At 41.2% G+C, this 16513-nt stretch overlaps 2 pseudogenes; one reads left to right on the top strand and one right to left on the bottom strand.

Moving 5' to 3' along the window:
- The first annotated feature begins 879 nt into the window (after positions 1-879).
- On the top strand, positions 880-1544 carry LOC130860577 (RNA-binding protein with multiple splicing 2-like; annotated as a pseudogene).
- Positions 1545-5162: 3618 nt separating this feature from the next.
- LOC130860519 (nuclear factor erythroid 2-related factor 2-like) lies at positions 5163-5898 on the bottom strand (annotated as a pseudogene).
- Positions 5899-16513: the final 10615 nt, after the last annotated feature.

Raw genomic sequence — 16513 nt, 5'->3', positions numbered from 1 at the left:
TGAGCTTTGTTCTTTACCTTACCTGTAGATTTTGTTAATTGCCTGGTATCAATATAATAAGAAAGTTTTTCTGCTTTAATTAGCTAGAATTAATTTCTATTACTTAAGACTGAAGAACACAAAATTTCAGCCCCCATCTAAGATATACAAAGTTGTAAAGATTATCACATTAAACCTAAAAATGGGGGGGCGGGGGCGGGAGGTAGTTAATCCACAGAAGCAATAACTTTCCCTGAGCATTTCGGAGAGCTAAGATCACAAGGCAACTGCATAACCTGAATTCCAATGAGGGACAAATCCTTCAAGGACAGATGGAGTATGTGAGCCTTTCAACCTGTGGCAGAGTGGGGGAAAAACTCGTGCCTGCCATACAAATGAGTTGCAAAAAAATAGTTACAATTAAAAAAAAAAATTACAGACCCATGTGGGCTGATGCACAAGTTTGGGATAGTGGACACCCAGAAACAAGGGGAGGTTGTACTCAACTGCAAGCTTTTTCCCACAGGCTTCCACCGGGTACTCACAAAAAGACTTGGGACAGGACAGGAGACTGGAAAGAGCCACCTCACTGATGCAGGTATGAAGAAGTGATGGACTGGCTGTTAGGGAATGGGAACAGGACATCACTTGCTCCCTTGTTTTCCTCTCCCCTAAGAAGCTAACGCCTTAAATCGCTGCGAGGAAGGGCAGCAAACCGTCTTGCCTGCGGTGTAGAGGCAAAGACCCATTGCATCTAAGGAAGAAGCAGAAGCAAAAATCCACCTGTTCTGGAAGAGAGGCAAGAAACCATCGTGGATCTTGAATCTTACCAGAGTTCTGCCGCCAGTAAGGGAGAGGCAAGAAACTTATGCACAACACCAACCCCAGATACAAGACAGGATGTGCAGACAGAGTGAAAAAGCTCCAGCTGGCTCCAGTTCCCAGTGCCCCCCACCCCGCCGCATGCTCTCCCCGCTGAATGCAGGGGCGGCCCCTCTTACTGCCCCAGCGCCTCACCCCAGGAGCGCCACCCTGCACGCCACACCCGTAGCACAGCACAGCTCACGGCGTCCCTTCACCCCGTGCTCGCTCTCTGAGTTCCCTTGGCACATCCAAGGGCTATGAAGGGTCCCTGATCAAGCTCACATCGAGAGAGCCTTTTGTTTTGTGATCTTTGACAGCAGGAGCAGAAGGGGCCAAGAATGAGTGGAAAGGTATTCGCTCTGATCCCAAGAATCTGCAGATCTTGAGGCTAGGGTTTGCCAAAGCCGCATCAGGATGGCCAAGAGCAAGCTAATCGCTGCACCAAATCCCACCAACACTCCAAGCCCTAGGAGCACAGGGACCCCTGTGACCTGATGGGGGCCGCTCTGATGCCCGCGTCTCCAGAGGTGTGGGCCCCCTACCCCCTGTACACCACGAAGTTGACCCCAGCCACCTCACCTGCGGCGGTCACCCACCCAGCTGCCACTGCTGCTGCTGCCGCCAGCCTGCCTGCTCTGCTGCACTGGCACCCTTTCTCCGACACCACCCAGCAAGGGTGGAAATATCGTGATTTCTGTTAGATCTTCAGTCCTGTCACCACATCTTGAAGCCCCTGCCGCACTGGGGAGGAAGCTGCCCAGAGCTCTCCCTGCCCCCAAGTGGCCTGTGGAGAGCTGCTGCTTCCCTCCAAAGACGGTGAATTTTGTCTGACTCAGTGGACTGCTGCCTCTTTCCTTTCTCTCCTCTTCCTCAGCCCTGCCCTGCTGCAAAGTGCCTCTCCAAGGCCTCACTTTGGAGGATTCAGGGGCCTTCTTGCTGGGCCACCCAAACCCAGGTGGGAGGCCTTAGGCTGAGCAAGGGCCCACCTCCACTCCAAACTTTCTTCTGTAGCTCCTACTCAGAGAAACCAGGGCTTTCATTTTGCATGATTCCTGGCATAAATTAAGACACAGGTTTGTATATATGTGAGTGTACAGTTTGTTCTCACATTGTGTCACCATAGCAACAGGTCCCAGCCACTAATGTTTCATCATTCTTGGTCCCTCTCTCCACACCTCTCTCCTGGACCCAAGCCCTGCAGCCTGTTTCTCCCTGGGGGGCCAGGAACTTGCCACTACCCCACACACTTCCAGGCTGAACAGGAAGGACCACCCAATAAAGAAAGAGTGTTTTTTTTGTCCTTTCAAATCAGGGTCCTCCACATACTCCTCTTCATGTAGGCCAACAACCTTTAAGAAAACTCTTTCTCTGCCCATTTCGCTTACCTCTTCACAGGGCACCCCACTGCTGCCATGACTCCTCATTTTTTCCAAAATTCAAAACCAGCCAAAAAGTGGAAGTATTTTTGTACCCTGTGAAATAGAATATTTATGAAACATAACGAGTTTTTCACGTGTGTGCAATTAATTATTAAGGAGACCTTGTTTGCCTGTCAGATTAGTTTCTCAGCTAAGCTTGCCTTTGCCACACCACACGGCTTGCAGGATCTTAGTTCCCCAACCCAGGCCCTTGGCAGTGAAAGCACAGAGTCCTAACCACTGGACTGCCAGGGAATTTCCCCAGATAAGTTTAACATTTGGTTTGAGGTGTGAAGAAGAAAAGGGTTTCCATTCTCCAGCAGTGAACCTTAGTGTCAGCCTTTACTTTAAGAAAAATGAGGGAAAAAGTAACAATTTTTTGTTTTGTGAGCACATCATTGCTTTGCTTTTTGGTCGCAGATGTGGCTTTCTTGCCATTTTCAGACTTGAGAGAGGAGGTGGCTGTTGTAATTGCTGATCCTGTGCGAATGTGAAACTGGATAATATATGAAATGCAAAATAAAAAAAGCATCCAAAGTTTAAAAAAAAGAGAGAAAGCTCCACTTCCAAGGCCCAGCTGTACAGGGCCTGCCAAAGAATAAGCTGGAACAGGACAACAGAGAGTTCCCCCTGCAACAGCATTCTACCTCTGGGGGTGGGCAGGAATGTGGGAAGAGACTGACAGGTGAGGGAGGAGCAGAAATAATGAGACAAAACCTACAGCACTCTGTCTTTCATTCCAAGCACGAGGGAGTAGTAGCCCAACTGCTAAAAGAATGTGAGCCTGTGGTGCACTGAAGACAACAAAAACAAAATGATATCCAAGCCCAATTCAAGTCCTGACTATATTGATTCAACCCCACATTAATGGTCTGACAGAAGAAAAGGTATCCCCATATCCAGGACTAAACACAATTTACCGTCATCCCTACTGTCCTACACGTGATATTCAGCAGTCAGTACGAAGTTATAAGACTAACAAGCAAGGAAAAATGACCCACTGAGAGGAGATAAAACAATCAACAAAAATAGACTCAGAGATGACCTGGATATTACAACTATCAGACAGAATCTTTAGAATAATTGTGATTAATATACCAAAGGATCGAAGTTGGAGAACATGCAAAAATCCTTAAGGAACTTCAGCAGAAAAATAGATCTTCTAAATTTTTGGAGAAACTATATCGCTAAAGAGATTATGAACTCTGACTAAAACAACATTTAACTATTTGAGACTTAAAACAACCTTCAGGCTCCCGAACTTGCAACCAGAAAAAAAGGAGCAGTGAAAGCTGAACAGGGCTGTCCAGAAGGACTTGCTTACAGATTGGATGTAGGATGTGAAAGAAAGAGGGGAGTCCTGACTAACTGGATATATAGAACGGAGATGCATCAACTGATTTGCAGAAGCATACTGAAGTAGATGGTTTGGTGATGGTGATGCTGTGGGCAGGGCTTAGGGGGTGGCAACAAGGAGTTCCATTTTAGACACATTAAGCTTAAGATGTTTATCAAACATCCAAAATAGAGAAGTCAAGTAGAAAGTTGGATGTCTGAGTCTGGAACTGGGGAAAGATAACTGGGCTTGAGAAATAAAATTGGGAGTTAAAAACATATAGATGAGATCTAAAGCCATAAATCTAGCTGAAGGGACTATGAGAGTGGATATGCATAGAAACAAAAAAGACCCAAGGACTGAGTCCTGAGACATTCCAAACTTAAGAGGTCGAGAAGAAGAGGACCCAACAAAGAAGACTGATCCATTATCCCTAGAAACACCTGATTGCATCAGTGGTTGTAATAATCCTGACAGATTGACAATTATCACTGAGCCTTGTTTGACTGGTCACCTTAAAGATCCGGAAATATGAATTTTCTAAATGAAGTCATAACATTCTTTTACTTGTACCATGTTTTTGAGCTTTTTGGTGGGGCAAGAGTAAACAGTTTGGCAGGAAAAATGTCATTTTCTGTTCATATAATATTTTTTAAAAGATAGTTTTTAAACAAGTTGCTTTTAGCCAGATGCCATGCCATTATATAAATCTGTGAATGTAACAAATGACATAAGAAAAGTATAAATTAAAAATTTTATGATATTTATACTTGCACAGGAACTACTCCAAGTGGTACTAAGAAAAGTAAATTTGCAGATAAAATGAAACTATGGCTTCTGCATACTGAGAACTTCAATGTTTTCCAGGGTTTTGTTTATTTTAAATATGAATTTTGGCCGTATTTTTCTCTCTTTTTCAATTATGAAGTATGACACATTTCTGTGTAATAACCATGTTTTCTAGTTTCTATGTTTTGATATTTGACATCTGAGGTCTTGCTGAGCCAGAGGGACTGCTCCTCCCAGAGACAGTTAATTTCTAGAGGTAGCAGGCAACTCACATGCCAGTATGTCTTTCACATGCAAACCAACCAATCCAGAGCCCACACCGCCAACCACTTACTCCAATGGGCACTCCACATTCAGGGCTACTATCACCTGCCATACCACCCCGGGGCCAGGGACCAGACAACCAGCCCCTGCTGAAATTCTTTAAACTAGCCAATTCTAAACCTGCTCGCCCCGCCACCCCTATTCTTTCCCTCAGAAACCACAATAAAGGTTCTTGCCTGCATTTTACCCTCTCCCTTTTATTCCCTGTGTGGCCCTGTGACGTGTGCTGTGCCTTGTCTCTCTAGGGATCAATAAGCATAAACTTCCTTCATGACAACCTTTTCTGTGTCTGCATCTTACCATACATGATTAAAACAAATCCCGGTACCTGACTAAAACATTTTGCATTTCATCTCACAGAAGGACCTTTACTATACAGCAATACCAAAAAACAAAAGACCAAAAACCAAACAATCAAAAACTATCTAGAAAAGGCAAAATCCTCCCAATTCTTATTTTTCTTGATGGTTGGCTGGCTTCTTCCTCTAGGGAACAAACAATACATTGTTATCTCTGGTTTGCTGCAGGGAGTGTTAACTAGGAGAATAAAGCTTTCCATCTTCATCATGTAGCATAACTGAAGATCTCAAAATATAAGGTTCTCAGGAGACAGAGATTTTGTTGCTTTTCCTTTTTTCTTTCAGCAAATTTGTTATTCATCTTTGAAATGGTTCAGATCTTGCTCTGGTACCAACATATTTTCCAGCTCTCTGATAATTCTGGGCAGCCACTTTATTTTTCCCCTCTTATGTAAATCTCGAATTAATGCGAGTTGAGTCTTATTGAATTGCTCCTTTGACATCCTTTTATTGAAGTCATTAATGGAGAGATTAATGACATTTTTCTACAGGGAAAGGGATATGGAGAGCTTTTGCCCTTCACTCATCTCTTGTGGGATGTGATTACAGGCAGCTTGAATGTTTATCTTTTGTGAGTGGGTTTTTTTTATGATGACAGGACTTACAGGCAATTCTTTTTTTCATGTGTTTACATTCTGGCCTCACTCACTGGAGCAATTTGCCCCAAGATCATGAGAGGAGACTCCCTAAGGCCCCAGAAGATTTGACTGCTATGTCTGAGGCCCACTCTGGTGCGTCCTTTCAGGGCCTCTGCCTCTTGCATCTCAGAGTCGCTGAAACCATGTGGTGCATCTCCATAGCCGGAAGATTCCCCTAGTGTTTTTGTCATGCCACGCCATGCTCTGAGTTGTGTTTAATGAAATGTCAGCAGTTAGAATCATCAGATTATGCTGGGTTTCAGAGTGGTTTGGGTTGAAAGCTTTATAAAGTGATAGATCAATATAATTTGGAAGTTCAAAAGAGATTGGCTGAAAATAGCCAAGAAGGGGATGCTCTTGTTCATACCGGGCTGAAGACAGAATAAAATTCATCAATGCATTAGTTTTTACTTTATTTTTAATTTTATAATTTATATTCAGATTTACTATTAATTTAAAGAGTTCTCTGTCAAGTGGTTGGAACCTTCTGTGGAGAGGATACGACCAAAAGAATCCTCAAATCATTGAGAAAATATAGATTACAACTTGTTTTTCCCATAAAGAGATTGATGTATATGAATGATAACATTATCAATTTCTAATCAGTTTAGATTCTGAACTAGGTGCTGGGCTGGTGTCAACCCGTTTGTCATTTTGAATATTAAGACACTAATTCTGGAATGAATCATGGCTCCTCCCAAACTTAATCATATTCTGCTGTATAAGTATGATTGTCATACCATATCATCATATCACATTATGCTATATGAGCCAAAGCTGATAGAAAGACAGACATTTTAGGCAACTGAGGCTTTTTCAGAGTAATGAAGGGCAGGCTGTCAAGGAGGCTAGAAACATCATGAAGAAGAGCTGGAACTATAGCTGCAACCCCTCATTGTCTTACAAACTGGAATGTCTGCTGCAGAGGTATGGGAGCAGCTGGGAGAGTGTGCTATTGGCTGACTTGGGTGGAATACATCCTTCTCTGATCTAGTTATAACTGAGCCAAAAAAGCTTTCTCTTGCCTCTTATGGAAGTCTTTGTGTCATTCCTTTTTAAGTTTGTTCTGTTTTGCCAACTCACATTCTTTGGACCACTGTCAGAAATTAAACATGTCGTGACTGACCATAGGTTTATATTTGTGTTCAAAGTATATCAAGTCTGCATCTCACTGGAACAGCAGTTGGGTGGCTGCAGGTCCACATCCATCAGGCTGGGCCCTGGAGCATGTGCTGGAGCTCCCAAAGAGAGTTTTGCTCCTTCCCCACTCCTTTCCTGCTTTTCCTGTCCATCTCTGGGGAGGGGAGTGGGAGCAAGAGCTCAGAGACGCTTTATGAAGCCCCGTCTTGGATATCTCATATTGCTTGCTAGTTTGCAAATTTAAAAATTTCTCATGCTGCTCAGGACTACACTACTGATTCTTAGGGACAGCTGAGAGATCGATATCAGTGCTTGACTAGACCCAAAGACACACAATACTCTTCACTGATAGCAATTGTAATAACTGGTATAATTATTGTGCTAGGCACAGTTCTATCTTATTCAGTCCTCCTAACAACCTCATGAGATAGGTACTATCATCATCCCCACTTTATGGTTAAGAAAACTGGTTAGGAGAGGTTACCAAAGATGACACAGTGCATATTCAATCCAGGTCTACATGGCCTCTAAACTCTGCTTCTACATAAAGGAAATGGTAATTTATTCCCCAAAAGTCATCCTCAAAATTTACCTCTCTTGCTTCATGACAATACTGTCCCCTACATGGATTACCCTAGGCCCACTAATTATACACAGCCAAAGCCTCTCTACATCTCCCTCAGAACACTTACCATGCACTTTATTACCTTTTTCTTGATGTCTGCCTTTCCTGAATGCTATGGAGGACAGGACCATGTCTGCTTTACTCCCCACTCTAAGTCTAGCGCTGGGCAGTCACTCAATAAAAGTTTTTTGAATATTTTTAAACTCTCGTAATTTTGGAATTTTCATTTTAAAACACATTCAAACATATGATGCATACACTCTCTCCAACAAATTCTGCCTTTACATGTGTTCCTCGTGGGCTGAATATGCTAAAACAAAAAATTTAACTGTGTGAATAGAATCCCTCTTACAACACACGTATTTGTAGAATCACAGAACATGGCCATTAGGAAACCATTGAGTTCTATTCTTTCATTTAAAGATTAGGACCCAAATTGATTATGTGACTAGATCAAAGTCACATAGTTGTGCACAGCAGAGCTAGAACCAGAAGCCTGACTTCTAGGCTAGTGACCTTTTGAAGTCCACCTGTCATTAATTCAGCTGACAGCTTCCCATTTATGGAAATATAAATTCAGGGGTTTTTTGATTGCAGGGGAAAACTGTCTGGCCAGTGGCGTTTCAGAGGACCTAATATCATGTGTACATTTAGAGAACTTGGGAGATGAAAAAAGTATCAGAATCATATTGGCTGAATCTTTTGCTGTATTCAATACATTCAATGTGAAAGCATAGTGAAGGAAAGAAAAGGTGCTTGGATGGGAGGGTTGGTAATAAGCCAATGAAAGAAACATGGCCTTCTTTGTGAACAGAAAAGTGCTTTTTCTCTTTTTAACTTGCATTTATCTCCCCTGCAGCTTCAGCATCATTGCATTATGCAGTTTAAAACCTTTCCTACACATCCAGTATACCTGATGTGTGAGCAGACTCCGTGCCTTGTCTGGACAAATAAATAGGAGTCCTGTTGGTGCTGGTACCAAGACAAATACCCTGTGGTCTGATTTCTGAGGGCTGAGAGAACCATAACCCTCATAAAGAATGTGAATCTTCAAAAACATACTTGAGAATCCCCTGCTTTCACTCACAATGTATTCATTCACTCAAAAAGTGAAATAGCTTTAAATCTGTGAAATTCAAGCAAATTCAACATGTACATAATGGAAGTGTAATGATTTCTGTACCCAGAGAATTAAAACTTAATTACAGTCACATTTTAGACACCATCTTTAATGGTACACTTTCATCTTTTAATCTGTTTTAAAATGTATTCTTTTCTCTTATAGTTGATTGGCACTGTACCAGGCATTTTATTTCATGTATTACACTAACTTGTTATAAATTATGAAGAGACGCAAAAATTCAGTGGCTGACACAAAATGGAAATTAGTGCTCTCCCGTATAAGAGTCTGGAGGTAGCTGGGCTATTAGCAACTTCGCTCCACAATGCCATCCAAGTCCTTAGGGTTCTTTATCTTTATTTCTCTTGTTCACATGGTTGACACTCACCTAATTCTCATGAGAAAAGGAACAATGAAGTGAAGGGCAAGCAGCTTCCTCTCAAGAATGTGACCTGGAGGCTGCACTTGCCACTCATACTTTTGTCCTTGACCAGCTGGTCACATGGCCAAACCTAGCTGCAAAGTTGATTGGGATATATAGTCTTTGGCTGAGTCTAAAGTCAGGGAGTTCTATAACTAAGAGAAAGAAGGGGAGAATGAATATTGAGGGATAAATAGAAATCACAGATATCACTCATTTTATGTATCTACAGTAAATGGATACAAACATATTTTTCCAGTTTGACTTTTCCCTTTTGATTTTTTTATTTCCCTCAAGAAATATATTTTTTAAGAATTTATTTGTTTATTTATTTATTTTTGGGTGCATTTTGTCTTCATTGCTGTGCACGGACTTTCTCTAGTTGCAGTGAGTGGGAGCTGCTCTTTGTTGTGGTGCACAGGCTTCTCGTTGCAGTGGCTTCTCTTGTTGCGGAGCACGGGCTCTAGGCTCTTGGGCTTCAGTAGTTGTGGCTCGTGGGCTCTAGAGCGCAGGCTCAGTAGTTATGGCACACAGGCTTAGCTGTTCCGCGGCATGTGAGATCTTCCCAGACCAGGGATCGAACCTGTGTCCCCTGCATTGGCAGGTGGATTCTTAACCACTGTGCCACCAGGGAAGTCCTGCCTCAAGAAATATTAATGGTCTTTGACAAGACTTCAAGTGTCTATCTATCCTTCATCATCATCCTCATCATCAACTCACAAAATTAATAGCTTTTGTTGCTTACAATGGACAATCAGTATTAGGGTGGTATTAAGGTTATTAAGGTTAAGTATTCTGTGATTCCTCACTAAAGTATTAGGGTCTATAGTCATAGATGATCCAAAATTTTTAAAATTCACTACCTACTTTCTATGCAGCTTCCTTTTCTACTAAACAAACCACTAATCTTTAATATGCCACCATTCATCCCCAGTGGATGTGTAAGATCTATACTAATTCTGAGTACTGAGAACCTGGAGTTGGGTGAAGGCTCCGGCTCTAAGGCATCTAGTAAGGAACTAAAGAGACAAGAAAAGTTCTCAAAGATGAACATTTGTGAAGCCAACCAGAACTGACACAGTGGCAAGAAGAAAGTAAAGGTTTTTAACTTTTTGTGTAAGCATTTTTTAGAATATCCATTTTTAAGCAAGACTATAGACATTCATGCTCTGTTGTCCATGTAGCCTATCCATTCCAGCAATAAAATGGCAGTCTAGATGGCAGACGGGTCTATCTTAACATGTCCCCAAGTTTCAAAAGTGCCTTAGAGGGTCTCTGAAAGCTAGCACTGGTCACTGTGTGTAACTTCTCACAACAGTTCTATGATAGGAGTATTATTATCAACTAAATTTTACAGGTGAGGAAATGGAGGCTGACAAGATAAAATAACTTGTTCAAGGTCACAACTCTAGGAAGTAGTGACAAGGGGTTAACCCTAAGCCTGCATATCTATACTTGCGCAGCTGCACTAAGCCCCAAATTTGGCAATCATCTGAGTCCTCCTTCTCATTCAGCCTTCTCATCCATCAGTCACAAAGACCTAGTTTTTTTTTTTCTCTATAACAATTTTCCATTTGTTCTCACCTTTCTATTACTACTACTCCTGGCCTAGTTTCAGGGTCTTTCATTCTAGCCAGCATTACTCTAATTTTAATAGTTACTTAGTCTTGCCTCAAATTTTGTTCTATTTCCAATTCATCCTCCATATTATTGTCTGAGTGGTTTTGATCCTGTCTCTTCCTTGCTTAAAAGTCTCCATTAGCTCTTTACAGCCTCCAAAGTAAGCCCAGACACTTAGTTTGATATAAAAGACCCTTGGATATCTTTCTTCTTTTTATCTCTTTCATTCTGCTCTAATTCCAACACCAGCTCCACTACCTAGCTACAGAGTCCCCACGTGAAACAGAGTCATATCTGCTATCACCCAAACAGTTCTGGTAATGGACTTGCAGAGAATTCTCTAACTCTGTGATTAATTATTCAAAATTTTATTTTTAAAGTACAAAGGCTTTATCAACTACGTGTAGGTAGCCATGGATGTTAATATTCCTGAAAGCCAATGATGGAATAAAGGCTGATGCTTTCTTCCTGCAACTCTGCAAGTGTACCTGCTATGAGTGCCTGGGAATTCCATTTTCTCTTTCTTCAGTGAAATCGGTAGTAGATTACTCTGCCTTTTAAGGAAAAAGCACTTCCAAAAATATATTCTATATAAAAAAGGTTTCCTTGCCCCCTAGAGATTATTTATTTCATTGTGTGGAATTGTCAAAAGTCAAACTATGACTAGAAGACTTGATATAGTACATTTAAATGTAGTTAAAATATTTCCTCCCTTTCAAGGCCATCCTTTCTGCCCTTTTGATGGCAGGCTTAGCCAAACGTCTTGCTGTGATCAAAGAAATGGAGTGGAAATGGTGATATCAGCTCCAAGGAGAAGTTTTAAGAGCCTCCACGTGGTTCCATAACTCCAGCAATGTCTAGATACAGGCTTCTATTTCAGCCTGGACTCCAACTTTAGAGAAAGTGGTCCAGACTTTAGACAATCTTCAGCTAACATGGAAGGAGAGTAAGAAAGAAACCTTTGTTATATTAAGCCACCAAGATTAGGGCATTGTTTGTAACTCCAGCATATCTTAGACAAAGTGGAGTGATACCTTGGGGCTTTGACATTTTCCTGCTCCATACTCCACCATGTGGATAATCTACATACTCTCATCCATAATCATTTAAGCATCTTGGGTTGGCTTCCATGCATATGCATATACCTTCAAAATTCAAAGAGGAGGACATTGATTCTCAAAATTCCCAGGTTTGGGAGGGACCTTAATGTCTTTTGGTCTGATTCCCTATACAGTTAGCCCTCAGCATTTGCAGATTCAACCAAGTTCAGCTCGAAAATACCTCCCCCAAAAATTCCAGAAAGTTTCAAAAAGCAAAACTTGAATTTGCTGAACAGAGGCAACCATTCATATAGCATTTACATTTTATTAGGTATTATAAGTAATCTAAAGATGGTTTCAATCATATGGGAGGATGTGTGTAGGTTATATATAAATACTATATCATTTTTTCGTAAGAGACTTCAGCATCCCCAAATTTTGGTATCCACGGGGATGCTGGAACGAATCTCTCTCAGATACTGAGAGACAATCAGATAGCACTTGAATATTCTATTTGATATCCCTGACAAAATTCTGATTAACCAACTCTAGCGGTGAGAAACACTTCTTCCCAAGGCAGCCCACCTCATTTGAGACAGCTTTACATGTTAGAAAATTTTCTTGCTTTTAGTGGAATTTAGTTTTCCTTTAACTCCATGTAGCCAGTGGTTCTAATTCTACTCTCTGTGGCCATGTGCCTCTCCCTCCTCTCTCTCTTTCTGCTCTCCTTCTCATGATCCATGAAAAAAATAGTTGATAAGCTGGACTTCATTAAAATTAAAAACTTCTGCTCTGCAAAAGATAAACTTAACAGAATGAGAAGACAAGCCACAGATTGAAAGAAAATAATTGCAAAAGACACATCTGATAAAGGACTGTTATCCAAAATACACCAAAAACAAAAAAACAAAAACAAACAAACAAAAAGGCTCTTAAGCCTCAACAATAAGAAAGCAAGCAAACTGATTTAAAAACGGGCCAAAGACCTTAACAGACACCTCACCAAAGAAGATACGTAGATGGCAAATAAGCGTAGAAAAAGATGTTCCACATTATACGTCATCAGGAAAATGCAAATTAAAACAACAAGATACTGCTGCATATCTGTTAAAACGACCAAAATCCGGAACACTGACAACACCAAGTACTGATGAGAATGTGGAGCAATAGGAACTCTCCTTCATTTCTGGTGGGAATGTCAAGGGATATAGCCCTTGAGAACAGTTTGGCTGTTTTTTACAAAACTAAGCATACTCTTACCATATAATCCAATAATCACTCTCCTTGATATTTACCCAAAGGAGCTGAAAATTTACATCCCCACAAAAACTTGCACATGGATGTTTATAATAGCCTGATTCATAATTGCCAAAATTTGGCAGCAACCAATATGTCCTTCGGTAGGTGAATGGATAAATAAACTGTGTTACATCCAGACAATAGGGTATTATTCAGCACTAAACAGAAATGAGCTATCAAGTCATAAAAAGACATGGAAGAACTTTAAATGCACACTACTAAGTAAAAGATGCCAATGCCAATCGAAAAAGGCTACATATCGTATGATATTCTGGAAAAGGCAAAACTATGGAGACTAAAAGAAGGTCATTGGTTGCCAGTGGTTGGGGTTGAGAGAAAGATGAATAGTCAAAACACAGAGGATTTGAGAGGCAGTGAAAATACTCTCTATGGTGCTATAATGATGGATATGTGTTGTTATACATTTACCTAAATCCACAGAACGTACAACTCTAGTGTAAACTCTGGACTTTGGTTGATAATGATGTGTCAGTGTTGGTTCATTGATTGTGATAAATGTCCCACTCTGGTGGGGAATGTTGATGCGGGGGGAGTGTACACATGGGGAGGAGGGAGGAGATACACAGGAAATCTCTGTAATTTCCTCTTAATTTTGCTGTGAACCTAAAGGTGTTCTAAAAGCATAACACCTTTAATTAAAAAAGTATTTTATTCGAGAGTCAATTCCCACATCTATAATATTTACCACACAGGTTTGCTAACAGCTTATTTCTCCTTCTTCTGGTATGCACACACGTGTGCATAGACGGCACAGGTAGAGGGTAGGGAATGGTGGGGATGGGAGAAGAGGAGTAAGGCCTGGTAAATTAAAATAAGCAGAATTACTAGTGGCTTCCTTATTATTCAGTTTTCTGAAGCAGGTAAGAAGGCTAGGCAGGTCCCCACCTCCTCTCCCCCAATACTCTATTGTAATAACTTTGAAAAAAATTGGTGCTTTAAGAATCCATGCTAGTAAATTAAAGTTTTATTTTATGCCTTTCCACTGAAATAAGCCATGCTCTGATAGTGGTTGACAAAATATTAATTGAAATTAAATGGAATAACTTAACAGCATTTATAACAATTTGGTTAATAGCTTTAAATAAACTGAGGAATAAGGAAAAAATGGAGAGGAATACTTTGCTTGATTTAAGTGGTTGGCTTAGAAAATAAATGGTCAGGAAAAAATATAGGAAGTCCCAGGGCAAAGGAAGGAATCCAGGTGTAATTGGAGCAACAGGCGAGGATGAGGACTATTATGGACTAAATATCCACGTGTCCCTCAAAATTCACATACTGATGCCCTAACTCCCAGCCCCTCAGTGTGTCTGTGCGGCCTCTAAGGAAGTAATTAAGGTTAAATGAGGTTGTAAGGCTAGGGCCCTGATCTGATAGAATTAGCATCCTTATATGAAAAGATACCAGAGCTTGCTCTCTCTCTCTCTCTCTCTGTCTCTCTCTCTCTCTCCATGCACCAAGGAAGGGCTGTATGAAGACATAGTGAGAAGTTGGCTATCTGCCAGCCAGGAAGAAGGCCTTTTGTTTTTTTAAATCTTTATTGGCATATAATTGCTTTACAGTATTGTATTAGTTTCTGCTGTACAACAAAGTGAACCAGCTGTATGTATACATATACCCCATACCCCCTCCCTCTTGAGCCTCCCTCCCAACCTCCCTATCCCACCCCTTTAGGTCTTCACAAAGCATCAGGCTGATCTCCCTGTGCTCTGTAGTAGCTTCCCACTAGCCATCTATTTTATATTTGGTAGTGTTTTTATGTCGATGCTACTCTCTCACTACGTGCCATCTTCCCCTCCCCCTGGTGTCAGGAAGGGGGCCCTTTTACCATGAACCGAATGAAACCAAATTGGCACGAACGTTGATTTTGGACTTCTAGCCTCCAGAACTGTGAGAAAATAAATTTTTGTTGTTTAAGTCACCCAGACTCTTGAATTTTGTTGTGGCAGCCCAAGCAGACTAATACACCAGGTAGTAGACAAGTGGTAGCAGCAAAGGCCAAAAGTGTACATTATAAAGCAAGCAACCAATATCAGAAAACTACAGTACCATTTTAAAAATTCAGTGCCAGGAGAGACCACTGGGATAAAGCAGACACCTGGAATTTTGCTCTAAGACTTCTGGGTAGAGAGCTATGAAAATCTGCATGGTAGGGGGGAGATTGTTTTTGTTGTAAATATATTTACAATAATAACAATTGAAAATATTTATAGAATGCTTACTATGTGCCCGAGGTTTATATATGTAGCAGTGTCATGTGTAGAGACGAGCAGCAGTGTAACCACTTTTATTTCTTTGTAACTGAAATGAAGTCACTCATGTCTCCCCCACAACCCCCATTGATGTCAGTCCAGAGGAAAACACTCAATCTTGCCACTAAGTATTATAACACATTGGTTCCCTGACCTATAGAGTGAGAGCCATTATGGTGGGAAAGGCCAAGTAGCACCTACTAGAACTGCCTCTACCTAGGAAAATAGTAAACAAAAGGCAATAATACATTCTTGGAGTGATTGCAGAGATGAGTGCCACCACCAAAGACTTGAAGAATGCAGGGGTGGTGATTCCCACCACGTCCACATTCAACTTGCTTATTTGGCCTGGGAGGGGAACAGGCGGATCTCAGAGAATGACAGTGGATTATTGTAAGTTTAGCCAGGTAGTGACTCCAATTGCAGCTGCTATACCAGATGTGGTTTTATTGCTCAAGCAAACTACACATCCTCTGGTAACTGATATGTGGTTACTGATCTGGCAAATGCCTTTTTCTCCACTCCTGTCAATAAGGTCTGCTAGAAACAGTTTGCTTTCAGTTGTTAAGGCCAGCAATACTCCTTCATTGTCCTCCCTCAGGGGTATATCAACCCTCTGGCCGTATGTCATCATTTAGTTCACTGGGATCTTGATCTCATTTCCCTTCCGAATGATATCACATTGGTCCACTACATTGATGACATTATGCTGATCAAATGTAGTAAGCAAGAAGTAGCAACTACTCTAGAATTATTGGTAAGACATTAGTGTGCCAGAGGGTGGGAAATAAACTCAATAAAAATTCAGGAGTCTCCTATCTCCTTGAAATTTCTAAAGGTTCAGTGGTGTGGGGCACGTCAAGACGTTCTCTTCTAAGAGGAAGGATAAATTGTTACATCTGGTTCCTCCCATAACCGAAGAAAGAGTCACAATGCCTAGTGGGCCTCTGAATTTTGGAAGCAATACATTTCTCATTTGAGTGTGTTACTCTGACCCATTTACTATGTGACCCAAAAAGCTTCTAGATTTGAGTGGGCCCAAAATAGGAGACAGTTCTGCAAGTTGTTTTGCCGCTTGCACCATATAATGCAGCAGATGCAATGGGGTTTGAAGTGTCAGTGGCAGATAGGGATGCTGTTTGGAGTCTGACAGGTCCCTACAAGTTGAATTATAGCATATGCCCTTAGAATTTTGGAGGGAAGTCCTGCCATCATCCACAGATAATTTCTCTCCTTTGAGAAGCAGCTCTTGGTTTGCTAGTGGGCCTTAG

Source organism: Hippopotamus amphibius, chromosome 1 (assembly GCF_030028045.1).
Source record: "Hippopotamus amphibius kiboko isolate mHipAmp2 chromosome 1, mHipAmp2.hap2, whole genome shotgun sequence".
NCBI classification, from domain to species: Eukaryota; Metazoa; Chordata; class Mammalia; order Artiodactyla; family Hippopotamidae; genus Hippopotamus; species Hippopotamus amphibius.
Note: the sequence above shows the minus strand (reverse complement) of the source record. Positions and strands in the feature narration are given on the sequence as shown.